Source organism: Mauremys mutica, chromosome 4 (assembly GCF_020497125.1).
Source record: "Mauremys mutica isolate MM-2020 ecotype Southern chromosome 4, ASM2049712v1, whole genome shotgun sequence".
Lineage (NCBI taxonomy): Eukaryota > Metazoa > Chordata > Testudines > Geoemydidae > Mauremys > Mauremys mutica.
Window position 1 is genome coordinate 90,151,237 of NC_059075.1, and position 16,382 is coordinate 90,167,618.

General features: G+C 38.5%; 1 protein-coding gene across 1 annotated transcript in view; it reads left to right on the forward strand.

Annotated features, from left to right (window-relative positions):
* Nucleotides 1-16,382, forward strand: part of FSHB (follicle stimulating hormone subunit beta) — a 196,706-nt gene that overhangs the window by 101,350 nt on the left and 78,974 nt on the right. The window lies entirely within an intron of this gene.

Genomic DNA, 16,382 nt, shown 5'->3' on the forward strand with positions numbered 1-16,382 from the left:
ACATACTTTGAGAGACTTCTGGGTAAAAAGTTACAAACTATACAGAAGAATCACACTGCCCAGGAAAGCAATGCAGCCACCTCCGGTGAAACGCATCAGCTGTTTAACAGTGTGCAACAATCCTCTGTATGAGCTTAAGACATAAGGAAGATCGCTTTTGTAACTGAAGTAGCAGTGGAAATTTAGAACACAGTCAGGATTGGGGCATCATTTCAGAAGAATTTGGGGGATGTAGCAGTCAGTATATAGAACATTATAAGTGATTATATTATATCATGCAAAGGGTTGGTGTGTTGTGAGGAGAAAGAGGAAGACATAATGGCTCATATAGACCTATGAAAATTCTGGGGTTGGGTGGACAACTGCTCCCCTTGCTGCATAGCAAATGACAGCCCTTGTCAGGACACTTGTATTAACTGCCCTATTCTGGTAAAAAGTACCAGGAGATCATTAATGACCATAAGCAATCATGATTCAGTTATATATCTCCTCTAAAAGACACTACAGAACACACTGCCCTACAGCCTCATAGAGGGGGGAAGCATGGAATGTAGATACAAGATGCGCTTAAAATACAGTATGTTAGAATCCAATAGAATGGTGTCTGGGCCCTGATTCTGCAAGCCAATTAAGTATGTGCCTAATTTTAAGCATGTGAGAAGCCCCACTGAATGGAAAGGCTGCTATTAATATCAATAGGTATTAGAACAGGCAGAGTAGTGCACTCGACCACAGCAGTAAATTAATCATTACTTGCACACAAAACAGCATGAGAGTGGCGTGCAGCGAGGTATTTTTAATATAAAAGAAGTAAAAGTTACCTTAACTGTGACTAGAAGGAATGGTTTTTTCCCTTATATTATAAGGGGAATCTGAAGTATTTAACAGATAATTGTTGTTGGATTTATATTTAAAAATACTTGGTTTCTATATTTAACTTATTTTAAAATCAGCTTCAAGAACCAGATAACACTGATGTAAAATAGAAGATTTCATGTTTTGCAACATCTGACAAAATGTTTTATGAAGAAACAACATAAAAATCTATGCACACTGTAATGAATTAAATACCTAGGCTATACTCTGTCATCAGTTCTTAGGCAGAATGCAACATTGATTACTGCCTAAAAATTGATAGCACGCTTTGGCCATTTGTATTCAGAGTGACTTTGTCTGGTATTCTAGGCCCAACATTTAGGAAAAAAACAATAAAAATACTGTAAAGCCAAAAATGAATCTAAGTATTTTCAATTTTTTTTGTTTGAAATTTCTACTGCAAACCATTTTTCTTGGGTAGTTGCATTCCCTTGCAGTGTTTCCAATCCAAACATTGCAGCATAGGCCTATTGCTTGATTCCCAGAGCATGAAGCTGATTAGAAACAAAAAGAAGAGAGTAGCCCTTTAATAGGAAATTAGACACTGAATTAATTTTTAAAAAGCCATCATCTTTCAAATCAAGTTTCTGTTATTCAGTTTAAATAGCATTTTGTAATCTTGTTTGAGCCAATTTATATTCCTTGACTGCTCCCTCAGCTATGTTAAGTAAAAGAGGCCTCAAAAAAAGATTAGTAAGGCAATTCTGACTTGTGTAGTATAAAAGAAACACAATTACACTTCCCTGGTTAGCTACTGAGTTTTGTATTGGGTCACATTTAAAGTAGTTTCCATGAACAATGTTCACCCCACAGTAGTTCATTTTAGTTACAACAGAATATTCTCTCTCTCTCTTTTGGAAGTTACAGAAGTCCAGATCACAACTCCTGTAGAAATACCTGCTGGTCGGATTCTTGAGAAAGGGAGACATCAAACACTGCAAAAATTGCCTCAAGAAATTTTCTTTGGATTGTTTCAGCATGGCAGATGGGGCTTGCTCCTCCCTCTCTACAGCTCTCCCATGATCAGCAGGACAGCAGAGTCCTCCATGCCAGCTCCAGGACCCCTTCCTGATATTCCTTCCCCCATCCATCACTCCTCACACAACTTTATAGGGAGTGTCCTTTGTGAAGGACCCTACAGAAGACTTAACGCGTCCTGAGACTGCAATACCTTTGCTAACTTTCCCAAGGGGTTGGGAAAATGGCAGAATATATTTCTCCCTGCCCCCACTTCTAGCTTGTCCCTCTCCAGCCCTGGATCCAAGAGGGAGCTATGCAGGGTTTGGCACAGAAGTGGTGGTTGAATCTCCCTCCCTCTGCACAGAAAGAAGGGCAGCCATGTGGAGGGAACATCTGCATTCTTACAGCTGGTCAGAAATCTGTCCTATTTGTCTATTTCAGTTCTGCATCTGTTATGTGTATAAGGTGCTAATATTTACACTAAGTCTTTCCCTCTTCCACACTGTGACAATGAACAATTCAGTATTAGACTGAAAGGACCAACATTAACACTGGTGTAACTCTATTGCAGTGTGTTGAGTTACAGCAGAGGCGACTTTGTCCCAAAGACAGCATACATTTAATGTGCTGAGCCAATCTGACTGTAGGCTAAATTTAGGCTAAATTAGATATCCTGAAAGACTGCAAATAATTTGGCGATAAAACTGTGACAGAAATAAAATGACGTTTTTAGATTTATGAATGAAAAAATGCTGTTTACATTTGCATCTCATTTTGAAATATGCCACATTGCTTACTAGTCCTTGCAAATATGTTCATCTTGTTAGAAAATGGTAGTTCTATCATCTCTCACAATGTGATTCACAATTAGGGGTATATATTATCTCTGTCATGGCAGAAAACAGTTTAAAATTCAGCATACACAACAATTAGTCTATTTAATGTATCTCAAATTATTTTATTATATTGTGCAATGGTAGATTATCAGCATATTACCTATAAAAGATTTCTTTCTAATGAGGATTCCTATCTACTATTAATTCTGCTGAGCAAACCACTCAGGCTGCACAAAAGGAAATCAATGCTTTTAATATTATAGGGTGAAAATATTTTCATAATACCCAGCAGACAGTGATCAATTAATTATATGTTTTTAAATTAGATTGAGTCAGGGAGAACATCTCACCACTTATGGCCCTTGCTTTTCAAACTATTGAGCCAATCCTATTTCCATCAAAGCCAATGGCAAAAATCCCTTGACTCCAGTAGGATCATAACTGGGGGTCAAATACTGAAATGCTTACTCAGTTTTTATTTGGTATTTCAAGAAACAAAACTCCTGCAGAAATCAATGGGAGTTTGCCTGTTAAGGAATGAATAAAAACTAAAGCCAAGCTCATTACCTTAGATTCACACATTCAGCCATTTTCATTGCACCATCTCCTCCTCCTCTGGACTCTGTGGAGCCCCTCCCCCCTCCCCCCACACACACAAACCTCCCACATCCACAGGTCCAGAGTCTGTGTAGTGGAGAGGGCAGAGCCAGGAGGATGCATATCATCTCCCCTCCAGTCCCTCACAGAGCCCCTCTCTGCAGAGATTCCCTTGCACTATTAGAGGCCGCTGCAGTCATAGAGAATCCCCGGAAGTGCAAGACCAGTGGAGCCACATTGCCGGGAGCCAGAGGCACCTGTGACTGGAGTGGATAATCCAAGCCTCCCATGATTCCTCTAGGATCTACAAAGTTTGGAGGTGGTCCCCCTTGACCTATTTAGGAGGGGACAAACCCAACCTCATGATACAGTAATAGGGGAGGAATTCTGGGAGTGAAACCTCTTGGAGGTTTCTTCCCACAGACACCCCCACCAACGGGCTACACTGTGGTAGCGGGCAATCTGGGACACTGACTGTTCGGCCCATAGTATCAGTGACCATTTCCCCTTAATGATTCCTCAGCCTACCAAGAAGTTTTCTAACTAGGCCAAAACCACACGGCTGAGGTAGTGTCAGACATCGAAGTCTAAAAAAAACAGGTTGCAAAGGTTGTTATATTATTCACCAGCTCCTGAGGAATATAGGTTTGAATGTCAGTGGCAACATCCCTATTAAGTTCAATAGGAGCAGGAGCAGACCCCATATTTACTTCAAGAATCCCAGAAACCCTTTGGCAAATTTAACCACTGTGTTAAAAAAATCAATATCTTCTTTGTTTAATCAAGTATCTTCTTATCACTCTAAACGATAGGCCATAAATATAAAACAACAGAACATAAAACTCTCAGAATGGAAATAACTGTAGGTGGTTTGGAAAGAGCAAATGCTGTGTTTACACAATTAAGTGCAGGATTCACCAAGCACTGATCAATATTATTATTTCCTATACAATCTGGCTCACTGAATTTGTGCCTACATAGCTCTGCCTTGTTTGCAGAATGCTGTGAGAGGAAGATCAAGTCTAGTATGAAATATGCATCAATATGTGCAAAATTGAACAAATGTCAAGAGAATGGGATTGTGTTATTTTACCACAGAACAAAAAGTAACCAGAGATCCATAAAATCAATTCAGCCAAAAATGTCAATTACGGTGGCACCAATATCATGTAACCACATAAGGATGCAATTAAACACAGAATTTCCCATGAGTTATAGGATTTAAATTCTCTCAACTCCTTTTGCCAATAGCAAACATAAAACCCAGGTAATCTCAGTTTTTGCAAACATATCCCCGTAAGCAAATAAATGTAACACTTAAAACACGGTCCCTGTAGCCTAAGGCTTACATAGGGGCATTTTATATTTGCAATACCAATAATTCTTCCCATGAGCTGCATTGTACATACTCCTTCTGAAAAAGTATTTGTATGACAGACACAACTGAAACCATAGTTCTTGTGTTATACTCTCCTTTCAGTGTTTCTTTTTTGCAATACTGGTCCTGATATGAGACTACTGGGTTACATGTACCATTTTCATTATACTCCACTGGAATCAACTAAAGAATAACAGATTACAAGAGTTATCTTAACTGTAAATGAACTCAAACTGCAGTCTTTAAACTGGACATTCCCAATAATCTCTGCACTTGGTGATTTTTAATAAAGAGGAACCTGCACCAGAACTATGCTTAGTTTTGGTTGTTTTACAAAACTGACACCTAGTCTCTAATTATGGTTCTACATTTTCCATTAATTTTACAAATCACTCCAGGAAAAATAAGCCTTGTGAAATCGATAGAGCTATCCCAATTTACACCAGATGAACATCAGACACATAGTTCTTTTGTTCTGTTTTATCATCTAGAGATTGCACTGATGCGCTCTTATCCTTTCCCCAAACAAAGACAATACTTCTGTACAGTGTATAGTGCCAGAGCTAAAGAAAGTGTTATGATGAGAGATGGGCCCAAGCGGCAATGTTTGGAACCATATCCATATCTGTTTAGTTCTGGGGCATGGGGGCCCAGTCCTGCAAAACGTTACATGTCCTCCCAAGCAGCCCTCTCCATCCTGCATGATTAAGTATTTGGTTGGGGGCCAATTTCTAATTAGGATATGCAGATTGTATATTTTTCAGTAGGGGAGGGTGGGAAGGAGAAGACACTCCTCAGAGCATTTCTTGTGAGAAGTGTTCCTCAGAATAACAATATGTGGTAAAACAGAAATACTATCTATATTAGGTTATTTCAGGCAAAAGTTATTTATATTCAAACAACAGCCATTTTAATTCTACTAGGAAAAAAGGTGGTTGGAACTTCACAAAATACAGTACTGAACCTCTCTGTGACTTGAAACATCCTTAATCCATGGATTTAAAGTAAATTCCCCAAGTGTGCAAAACAGATCAGTAATATAAGACAGTTCACTATTTGATGAGAGCTGCATCAGGTGGAGAAATCCAACCTTAGTTGTTTTCAACAGCTTTTCACACAGCCCATGAAACCTGCTAACAGACGGTATATAGATCCGAGCAATGCAGTAGCACTTATTCTTTGTGTCTGGGTTGAGCAGTTCCTTCAGCTGAAGCAGTAATCTGCAAATGATATCAACAAGTAATCCTTCTAATTAAGTTTAACAGGACTTTTATTGTATCCCTTCTTTCCTCTAACGACTGCATGCCAGTGATACCGAATGCAAACATATCATTCAGCACCACATTAGTGACATGCAGTCACAGGACTTGAGCTAGTCTCTCTCTATGAAAAATTGGGTCGGTTGGGAAAAAAAGCTTTAATTCTTTACAACATAAAAGGTCACCCATTAGAAATGAGAAGGTTAAACATATTGCCTTGCAAAGGCACCTAACGAATCAGCATCCAGAGGCAATTGTTAGCCTCTCTAATAAACCATAACTCATTCTTAGCCATAGTTACCAAAATAAAACAAACCTTCAATTTTATGTTTAGTACAGTGAATTTTGGAAGTTCTACTGACTTTGGGTGAAATCCTGGGCTCAGTTTATGTGGCCTCCTGGGACTCATTCACCCCCAGAAAGTCATATAAACAAAGTCCTCTGTAGGGTAAGTGACCGTGGAGATGGTCCACTTCACAGCACTATGTTCCATGAGTAAGTGTTTTTCAGCTGCTGGGATGTGAGGAAACCTATTCCAGCTAGCAGTCCTGCGCAAAATTTTGCCTCCTCCTCCCCCTCTTTCTACTGGGTCACAGATGGCTGCAGTAACCTGAGAGAAGCTCGTCTGTGGGGAAGGGAAAGGAGAAAGAGGGGACTGAGATTGGGTTTGGCTTCTCATGCTTTTATTTCAAATCCACATAGCAGGGGAACAGTCATGGTGGAAGGGAGTTCTCCCCTTACCTCACATCCCCACAGCTTCTGACAGCTCTTTTGTGTGTTTTGTCTGAGCTGCTTGGTTGAAATGTCCATTTCTGACTCAAGCTTTTGGAAAGGAATGGGGCTTGCCAGCTGATCAGATTATTCATGATCACCTCAAAATGGGAACCTTCTGCTAAGGATAAATGGAAACATCCTTAGCTATGGAGCCAACAGGAACGCTAAAGTTCTTAAGGGCTCCCTAGTATTCAAGCATACTGGATGGTACTGCAAGAACTGCATCCACTGACAGATATCAGAGAACTATGCATCTAACTATCTACTTCCATGTACAATTACCCACCTGCATGTATAAATATAGGGGGTAGAATGGGGCACAGCCACTGTGCCCTGCTTTGAAAATTTGACCTTCTGGGCTCAACCCTCCATTTACACAATTGGGTTTATTTTGCCATGCAGTATCTAATTTTCAAGCAATACAGACCCCTCCGTCCCCCAGACAAGCAGGTCAGCCTTAAACATCTTCCTGTCTAAGATACCACATGTGGCATTGCTAGTCTTTCCTGGACCACTTGAAAATTAGGTATGGCCTCCAACATCTAGTGGGAGATTTTCTTCTGTTTTATGAAACTCACACAAAGTCCTGCTTTACTAAATCCCAGGGGATCATGACTTCCACATAGAATTCAGTCCATTTTTAAACACTTTCTCAAAATGCTTACATCATTATCATCACAATGAAATACAGAGCAAATAGGTGCCTTTATAACACACATTAATAGATCACACATTAATTACTAGACAAAACTCCTGAAAACATTTGTATGGCGAAACAAGTTACCCTCATGTCTAATGTAACATGTAACTGTCCCCAGTAGTCTCAGTAGGGACTTTTAGTAAAGGCGCAGAAAAAAATCCTAATAGACTCAGTGGAGAGCTGACGACACTACTCATGACTCCATCACACCTTTCTAGTATTTAGGAACTTCATTAATTATTTCCCAGCCTTCCCAGTAACAAATCATAGCATCTTTAGGATCATGATACCCATCATTCAGCAGCTGAAAAATAGCTTTGCCTTTGAAGGCATTCTGGCACATCAACACAATTAGTTTTAAACAAGTACCAACACACATCAGGAGGAATGATAATGCCACAGGAATCAGCAAAGCACACTTACAAAAAGAAAACTGGGTACTAGAGGGACAGCAAACAGGGCCTATAGAAAAAGATCACACTGTGACCATGGCAGCCAAATATTAGGAGTAGCAAAATGTTCAGTGATTGTTTACTGCATGGTACTCAAGGATGTGAGAAATTCACATTTTCCAATTTGCCTAGGATGACACAAATCTTAGCGCTGGAACTAAATCTTGGAGAGCTAAGCAAGATGTAACAAGCAGGGTTCCCAATAAACACCCAATACTGGCTTTTATAGCACCACAAAACTCCCATTACTTTCACAGGGAGGTCCAGGTTTACAATCTGATTTCAGTGGGAGCTATGGGTGTCCAGCAATGCAATATAGCTCAAAATGATTTAAAATGTTTTTCAGACAATGCTACACCAAGATGGCTGACCACTGAGCAAGTTCCTTAAATCACTCAGATATATTTCTCCATATAATAAAACAACCCAGATCCTATCTGCAAACATTGTGAATTGTTTCTTCAGTCACCTCTGTTAGAGGTAGCTCAAATCCAATGAAAAATAGGAAACATGGAAGTCCTGAAAAGCTACAAAATCTTTTTTCTTTTCTGACAAAGTCGTAAAATAATCAGTGTAATCATCAAGGTCAATATTTTCAAAAGTGACTGAGTAGTGATTTTGGCCATCTCAGTTTTTGACTGACAGTTTGAGACACCTTAAAAGGCAGGTGCTCAGCGCTTACTGAAAATCAGGCCTCTTCAACTTCTCTCAGTTTAGGCACCAAAAATATGAAGACACCCAAAATCACTAGTCATTTTTCAAAATCTTTTCCCACTCCTTTTTCTGCAGGCAAAACAATTCATTCATGTCACAGAGCAACAGATATAAAGTATAAAGAGATTTTTTTTGGTTGGTAGGTTCCACTGAATTGACTCCGTTTACTTTGTGTACTTCATACCATATTGCATTTAGAAGCTATGAAAAATGCTAATCCTCTGTAAGACTATGAATAATAAAAAAAACTTTACTAAACATAAATTACACTTCTTGCCTTCAAACATACTGTATAAAAATACCATTTATTATAGCAGATGCTCATGAATTAAAAGGCAAAAACCCAACAGTTTGGTTTAGAAGATTCTCATAGAAGATTTAGATCTCGAACAGCCTCTCTACTACTGCAATTTTTATGACTTTTTATCTTTCGCCTTGTGATCCATATATCCTGGATCACCATAGCGCCTATAAATAACTAATGGAAATAAATGGATGCAGAAGTAAATCCTAAGTATAAATTGCTATATATTACCTGAACTGTACTATTTGCGGTAAGGAAGATACATGCCAGAATAACATTTATCTAAAGCTTCTCATTTGGCACACAATAAAATATAACGATGCTCTTTAAATATGCAAACAATTTTTTTTTCAAAAAAACCCAGACCAATCCCAGCAATATCATATACTTTTCTCACTGTGTATATCTGTAGCTAGCATTTCAGAAACGCAAGAAGTCTTTAACTGAAAGGCTAATACTCTTTAGCCTCCTTCAACCTCAGACTATAAAATATGCAAAATTTCTGCCTTGTCATGCTGCCTTGCAAAAATGAGTGCTAAACGGGCTCAAATTGTTCGTGGTGCTTGAGCTCTTCCTACAAGATGCTCAGCATCCTAAAATCCTGTTGAAGTCAGTGCAAGGAGAGGGCATTCAGCACCTTGCAAGATGCCCCTTTAAAGAGGTAGTGTTTATTGCAACTGCTCTGAAATGTAAAGCCCTTTTCATATACTTGCATTAGAGTGAAGTGTTGTACATCATTCTATTTGGGCAGGAAAACAAAAGGTACCTTTAGTTCACATCGATTGTCTTTTGTAGGTTTCTGTACTCGGGCTCCACTGTGCAGGAGGAAACTGCCACTGACTCCCTGAATTCATTATAAAGCTGTATCGATATAAAACCAATAATGGAGGAAAATGAAACAATGTTTATACAGTACATGTAACATAGCCCAGAACAGACATAGTGGGCTCAACTCTGCTCCTATCAACATTAAGGACAAACTCCCATTGACTTTAATGGGAACAAGATCAGGCCATATTATATCAGTATAAATATAAACTACAAATATGAACTGCATTTGCAAATTATGTAATAATATTTTCAATAGTTGATAAAGGGCCCAGTCTTATACTCACTAAAGACAACAGTTTTAACATTGACTTCAGTGGGATTAGGATTAGACTCAAAAACAGCATAACTAAACTAAACTAAATTAAAGGAATAGCAATGACACTATAATTTTGGTTGTATTTCCATCATCAATAAATATTTCTTATGGCCATGATGTGATAATTTGGGGAATTCAATCCTGCAAGTCCCACCATCAATTTCAAAGGGATCTTCTCACATTGAGTGTTTTAAGACTAAGCCAGGGGTGAAAATAACGTAATGGGTTTACCAGTACACAGGGCGGCTGGGGTCCTGGACAAGGTGGAGGGGCAGCTCTGGGCCCCCGGAAAGGGTGGGGCCTCAGGCAGAAGGGGCAGGGCTGGGGCCAGACTCCCCCAGCCAGCCCTTCAGTGCTGCCCGACCTGCGCCGCCTGGAGCTCCAGTGGCGATTTAAAGGGCCTGGAGCTCCGGCCGCTGCCAGGAGCCCCGGGCCCTTTTAAATCACCGAGCCATAAGGCAGCTGCCCCTTTTGCCCCCTGCATCAGCGGCCCTGCCAGTATGGTCAGCTGTGTACCGGCGGCCACTTCCTTACCGCTACCGGACTGTACCGGCTTACTTTCACCTCTGGGCTAAGCCCAAATTTAATATTCGCTAGATTTATTTTTATTGATAAGACTATAAAGAGGCACCTATCTCTTTCCATGTCAAAGCTCTTTTTGATGTAACTTACAAAATCAAATGCACCCTCCAAAAATAAACATAAAAATCCCAGCAGCACACAAAAGAGAAATAAGGAAGAGCTATATCCATCTTTTTCCACATACCCCAGTAAAAAAATTTCTGACGTTGCAGCATTAACAGTTTTGTTTAAGAAAAAATTGACTATGTGTAGTATTTTTGAGCACCCTAAGGAGAAAGCATGATCCATTACTTAGTGTGCTAGTTTAGGACTTTTGAGATGTAGGTTCAAATCCCTGCTCCACCACAGACTTCCTGTGTGACCTTAGGCAAATCACAGTCTCCCTATGCCTTAGTTCTCCATGTGTAAATGAGGATAATAGCATGTCCCTACCATACAGGTTTGTTGTGAGGATACAAACATTAAAGATTATGAGGTGCTCAGATACTACAATAATGGGGAATAAGAACCTGAATTTGACATAATTTATAAAGTAATGACATTTGTAGTTGCAAACTTCCTTTAACCAACTGATCCCTAATTTGGTTTCAGTGGCAACACTGTGCTTGCGCAATTGAAGGAATAATTAAACACAACTTTTGCTTACCTACTTTCCACCAGTCAGAATCTTTTACCAGATTTTGAAATGTAACTTAAGATCTCGCTTCTTTTCTTTTCTTGTTTTTGTTTTGTTTTGTAAAGGACCTGTTGCAAAAAAAGTCCTCAAGGCACACTATAATTTTCCAGAATAGAGTTTAAAATAAAAATTAATTCAAACACCTCGGTACAAAATGATTTAATGGCTTGTATTTATGAACTAATATGTAATCAGAGTTCTGAATACATAGAAAGCATGGAAGTAATATATAAATTTTCATATTTGCACCTGGTTCCCAGGTAAAATCTTTTTTAAGTGTTTAACCAAGAATTAAGTTGTCAAGAGTTATTTTCACCTCAAATGATCTTTGTGGAAATGAAGGTATGTTCATTTCAGTCTCAGTGATTTAAAAATAACCGATTTATCCACAATCGCTTATTTCAAACAAAGATGCACAAATATGATAAACCATTAAACAAGGCCCATTCACTGTAAAGCCAAAAATATTTGGTCATTCAAACACATCAACAATAAAATGCATACCCTGAGCCATGTCTACAAATATTATGAACTGGGATTTTGGTCACTCCTATTATAACAAAAACTATAGTATCTATGCTGGATGTTATGTTAATTTTAAAATGCTAAACCATGTTTTGACATAATACTTTTTTCATACCAATTAATTGCAATAATTTAGGCTAGTATTTATAATAGGATACAGTGAAAGCAGAACAAATGCTGGACCAGTCGGAAATGGGTCCTGAGGAATTGCATTACTGAAAGCTAAAATACCAAGTAAAGTTCATAGTTAATTTGAGGACTATCAACAAATTTCCACAAGCCTTATTTTAATACTTTGTTTGCACTGAAAATTGGATTCCCAAGCTCTGGGATCACTAAGAGGACACATCATAAATCAAGGCTGTGCAGGAAAAACTAGGCATGCCCAAAATAGGCATTTCTAGATTACAAGTATAGATGGGTATTCAGAGCTGCGTTTCCTGTCACTATTCCTCTAAAATGCACTTCCCATGCTTTCCCAACCATGAAGTACAAGTTTTTCATACCCTTGAGCCACCTAAAAATTGATTTTTCATAACACCAGGTCAATTAGAATGAACTTCCCACAATTCAAAACACACCTGACATGAACTTTTTTGGGCCTGGGGCCACTAAACACAGTTCTTTTGTTCAGGGACATGACCTGATGACACTTAAATCAGACTTTGTACACACCAAAGCCATCCAGAATAGATTTCTCATGTTCCATCACAAGCTAGAACAAGATTTTGCTGGCCCAAAACCCAGCCAAATTATACTTTCTATGACTAAGAACAATCCAGAATTCATATTTAACACCCCCAAAATACCAAGAACAAGGTGGTTGTGACTTGGACATACCTATAACAATTTTTCCATGCACCTGCGCTGCCTAAAATGACTTTGCATGACATGGAAATAAATGAAATGGACTCTCTTCAACGCAAAAAAAGGAGATAGGAGATTTTTCTTCAAACCGAAACAAAGAACTGTGCTTTCCATCAGTGGGTTTTATGTTAGAACCATTCTGAGAAGGCTTTGCTAAACACTGAAAAGCCTAGACATTGTGCTCCCTAACAAAGAAACACAACAATTGGTTTCATACCAGTTTGGGGACCCACAGTGAGGTTTCCATGAATCAATGTGATTTCAAGAAACAGAATGATTGTAAGGAAGGAAAAAATATAAGTCTCTGAAGTCATGCATTAAATCAGCTGTTCCCTTAGCAAAGCACACTCCTTAAGAACCTGCTTTCCTGCCTTGGCACCAAGTGTTACTATAAAAATGATATATTTATTCCTGAACATGAGGAGCAATTTAGAAAATTAAGAGGCGGACTCCATTTGAAATCCCACTTTGCGGTGGTGTACCTCAATGACTTCTACTGAAATTGCTCTAGATTTTACACCATTGCAAGAGAATCAGGCCCAAAATCTCAAAATATTTCATTTTGTTTTATTTGTAGCTGGAGCATATGTCTGTTGTGGCATGGTCTGAACTACAGTACTAGGTCCAAATTTATCCCTGGTGCAACTCCATGCACTTCAGTACACTTATACCAGAGATGCATTTCTCGTCCATAATTTAAGAATCAGAGTATGCCCAAATGACGACAATATTTTATTCTGGTAGTTGTCAGCATCAAATAACATTAAGAAAGTCTTGACAGCAGCAGCAATAGTAATAAATGGGAACTGTAGGTGCTTAAACAGGGATTTCTCTTGCACAAAGTTGCAACCTAAGTTGTATTTTATTGAGACTTTCCATTTTATTGAAAGGATTTAAGACCTACAGATGATAGCCTTTTCATAGACTGAAAGTGTGTTTGGGGTGAGGCCTTTTCAGACTGCGTCATAACTGATTGGACTGATGAGCAGTGGGCCCATCAAATCCAAAGGTCCATGTAAAGATATTTGTTTCCTTTCTGGAAACGCAGGGTCCTTTTGTATGTTTCAGAATGGTCTGCCAAACTAGTAGCAATACCTAATTTTGAGCTACAGTTATTCTCATTTATATAGACAACCCCTGACCTAACAGTTACATGTACACAGGCTCAGATACATCTTCAGGAGGCACAGCAGTTTCATCTGACATCATAATGTTCTTCTGTTTACTACTGCAAGTCCCCAAGAGTAATGCAACACATACCTTTCCCTCTGAAACGAAGAGGTTTATTCCTTATTTTTACAGTACTCTCAGTCTGAAGATTCAAAATTCCATGGTCTCTCATCCAGCCTAAATTTCCCACTTTCCCTATCAGCCAAATCATCATGCAAATCTGCACTCCTTATTTTCCACTAATTTGTCTTTAGCTTGTACTTTCCTTATTTTCATTACCTTTTTACTGACTCAAATAAGATCACCTGGGACCTGGCTTATATAGTACTGCTATAAATCCAGTATACACAGGAATCCATATGTTCTGAAGCTATTACTGGCACCTCTTAACAAAGCACTTTCTTTTGGTTGATTTTTGTGATATTTATAGTAATGCCCATCCTTATTACTAACATTTCCTCTTTATAGGCTTTTTTTAAATCTGTTTACCTAGAATAGCAAGAATGAAATACAGTATCTTACTTATAGTGAATTTCTACAGACAAAAACTATTTGGGTATTACGCTTTAAAACTTTAAAAAATGTAATGTCAGCACACTAAATAGGACCTCTAATTAAAGTTGGTGAAATCTGCTCAGGATTTTATGCTAGGAATCTAATGCTTATCTGTGGCCTTTCAGTCAGGGCTGGGCACAATGCAGTGTTTTCTGCTGTACCCTCGATAATATTAATGTATTTTTAATAAGCAATTCTACTTAGTGATGTTTGCATTGGAGGATAGGTAGAGGATCTTCTTGGCTGATATGACCTATACAATAACCATGAGGGCAAAAATTGTCCTAAACCTAAGGCTCCGTTCTGTGTCACATGGTGTTGCTGAAAATTAACCATGCCACTTTGATACCTGTGTGCAATTTCCATTAATTGAGGTTAGTTCTGGGTACTAAAAAAATTACACTTTTCAGCACCAGAACGTTGTCATTCCCTATCCATCATCCCAGAATTCCTCTCCTGGGCTTTGGATTGCCATTGCAAAAATCACACCAACTTACTAGTGTTGTTTAACTCCCTCTATTTCTCACAATGCCTGTTTCCACATCCCAAAGTGCCCATGTCAATATTGTTCAAGGGTAGTAATTTGGACCTTTCTGGATTCCACAATGCTTTCTCCAAAACTGTTCCACTTTAGTAATGCCCTTCCCAGATAATTCTAGCTCCAAAAACACCTACACTGCTACCTCGATATAAGGCCACCCGATATAACATGAATTTGGATATAATGTGGTAAAGCAGTGCTCCGGGGGGGTGGGGCTGCGCACTCCAGTGGATCAAAGCAAGTTCAATATAACACAATTTCACCTATAACGCGGTAAGATTTTTTGGCTCCCAAGAACAGCGTTATATTGAGGTAGAGGTGTATTTTGCATGCATACTTTATGTTAGATGACACCTCCTCTATTTCGTTCCACGTTCTGAAATATACAATGGGCCTGACAGTATAGTCCTTGCACACCCACATCTCCAACTGAGGTTAATGGGAGCTTGGGGCGCACAAGGAAGGTAGGACTGGCTTAAACATAAGCGAGAATGGATCAACAAATGCTTTCTTGAGGACAGCCTGGGTCCTGAAGTATTTATTCTAAATCCCAGAATGCCTACTATGGATCTTAAAGGTTATTTCAAATACACATGGGTGAAAGCTGTAATTAAGGAAAAAAACACAGCTCCAATAATAGCACATTTAAAAGTTAGCAATTCTTAGTCCTCATCACTGTAGCAGTTGAACATCTTATTACTGCTACAGTCCCTTCAATTACTCAGAATTACATCAATACTGACAAAGTGCATGTATTTATCATGGATTCTGAATGCTGAAGTAACCAGTAAAGAAAATATAAAATACATTGTTATTTCTTGAGGGCATCAGTAGAACAGACTGGCAGACTGTTTAAAAAAAAATTATAAAATTTTACTTCACAGTCCTTTTCCAGATCACAGATATTCATAATTAAAAGAATATGGAATTAATGTAACATTATTAGATGGTTAGCCATCAGCATCACACACACAAAAAAGCCAATAAAATGAGATGCAGAATTCATTCTTCCAATGATTGTCATTCAACTACTACATTAGTAAACATTCACAGTATGAAGTCTCTTTCAATATATCTCCAGCATAAAAAGTAGTGCAAAAAAGCATTCCAGTCACTTTGCCACTGCATTCAGACCATGTTAAATGATTATCTTACTTCATTTCTTCCATGTATTAGACAACAAATGCTGCAATGCCTCCAAAGAGAGTTATAAAAATAAACAATTTCTGGAGGTTCAGCAGCCTTTTCAAAGTTATTTTCCAATTAAAAATAAGCATTAGATATTTCAAGATAAAATTTAGACCTATGTTCTGTGGAAAAATTTTGGTTTTTACAATAATTTTTACTGCTTTGAAGATCACAACTATGAAATCCAATGATTTATGGTAACAGCTATTAAAGCATTGATAAATGGATAATGACTGCTGAACTTCATTGTTTCTTACATAGTAAATACCTCTGAATGCCAA